Here is a 1,984-nt window from a genome sequence, read left to right on the forward strand (position 1 = left end):
TATAACCTACACTTGGAAAAGACCCTGATGCTGGGAAAGATTGAAGGCAGGAGGAGAAGGGTACAATAGAGGATGAGATGGTGGGATGGCTTCACTGACTCAATGGACATGAGTTTGAGCAAGCTCCAGAGTTGGTGATGGACAGGGATGCCTGGTGTGCTGCAGTCCATGGGGTCGCAAAGAGGTGGACATGACTGAGCAACTGAACTGATAACCTACCAACATATTGTTAAAATTGTCATTTCATATAATCTTATGGTTTTTTAGAAATCTTATGGCTTTTTAGAGAGAGAAGAGAGAGAAGCTTACCTGGTAGCCCAGCTGGTAAAGAACCGGCCTGACATGCAGGAGACCCACCACCCATTCCTGTATTCTTGGGCTTACCTGGTGGCTCAGACGATAAAAAAATCTGTCTGCAATACGAGAGACCTGGGTTCAGTCCCCTGGGTTGAGAGGATCCCCTGGAGGAGTGCATGGCAACCCACTCCAGTATTCTTGCTTTGAGAATCTCCATGGACAGAGGAACCTGGCGGGCTACAGTCCATGGGGTCACAAAGAGTAGGACATGACTGAGGAAATAAACACTTAGAGAAAGAGAGAGTTTATAATTCATTATATTAACCTTCTAATTCATTTCTGTTTATCTTCATTCTTTATGTGAACTCCAGTTACTGTTGAAAAAATCATTTTTCAATACAGTTTTCTTTCTTTTTTGGTAATAATTGAATTTATTTTTATTTTTGGTAAATATAGTTTGTTTTTAATACCCTAAACACACTTTTATAAATAATAGACTATAAAGGTTTGGAAGAGTAAATGGCAAAATTGGAGCCATTGAGCCATTTTTAGCAACACAGCTTTTTTCGGGGGTGGGGGCTATTTACAGAAAACACTGAAATTATCTACAGTAGTTTTCAGTTAATTCTGTCCTCATAGTTTCCATGGAAATATACATATATATATATATATATACATATATATATATAATTTTTTTCTAAATGAAGAAAGATGTGAGTGTCATGGGGTGGGTATACCGTGACCAACTTAGGTCACAAAGAAGCATACTGCTTTCCTGGTGTCAGAGCACCCATTTATTTCCAGAGTCAGTTTCTAGTAACAGCATCTTTGCTTGATATTGGTGATTTTGTTGTTTATTTTTTCTAGTGACTGGTTGAACTATCTCCATGAACTCTATTCCCCTTGCTTTATGCTGCCTTTAATGCCCCAGTTCAGATTTTTTTGTTTGTTTTCATCTTTTAAACTGGCTACTTAGAGTCACCACTGGGTTGGTATATGCTTCTCATTGGTCACAGGTTGCACCTAAGCCACTTTAGTCAGTTAGATTTTTTTTTTTTTCCTGTTTGACTCTTATTTGTGTGACTTAGAAGCTGCTACAGGGAGTTTATATTTTTTATTTTTTTTTTTTATTTTTTTTTTCGCTAAGCTACCACTGTTGAACCCGCCCAGCCCACCTCGCAAACAGTCAGTCTGCTTTTGATAGACATAGATTATTCCCCGAAGGGGGTGCACCGTTCCTGGAAGTACTGCAATACCAGGTCGATGCGTGGAGTGGACGGAGCAAGCTCCTATTCCAACTCCCAGCTCCAAAAATCCATTGAGTTTATATTTTTTGCTTCATATTCAGACAATGACTGATTGCTTGCGGGGGTTGTTCTCTGACCACTCCTGAGAAGGTGAATCCTTGAACATGCACAGTCCTGCAGACTGACAGGGATGTATGCAATTTTATTTTTGTCTGACTTCCTAAGAGTTGCCCCTAAGTAAGAGAAGTTCATGCTTCAGCCAGTTTTCATTAGAGATTGTGCTTAAGGTCCTTGTGCCTGCAAGGCTTCTTCCTTGCATTGATGGATCTGTGTGTCAGCTGGGAAATTATTTTGAACTAATTCATGTCCTGCTCTGCTGCTCAGCAGGTCAACCCATCCCATGCCACGTGGCTTTTCCCAACCCCCAGGGGTCAGAGGCT

General features: G+C 40.7%; 1 pseudogene; it reads right to left on the reverse strand.

Moving 5' to 3' along the window:
- Nucleotides 1–1,519: 1,519 nt before the first annotated feature.
- Nucleotides 1,520–1,698, reverse strand: LOC122683999 (annotated as a pseudogene).
- Between the last annotated feature and the right edge of the window lie 286 nt (nt 1,699–1,984).

Source organism: Cervus elaphus, chromosome 25 (genome assembly GCF_910594005.1).
Source record: "Cervus elaphus chromosome 25, mCerEla1.1, whole genome shotgun sequence".
Lineage (NCBI taxonomy): Eukaryota > Metazoa > Chordata > Mammalia > Artiodactyla > Cervidae > Cervus > Cervus elaphus.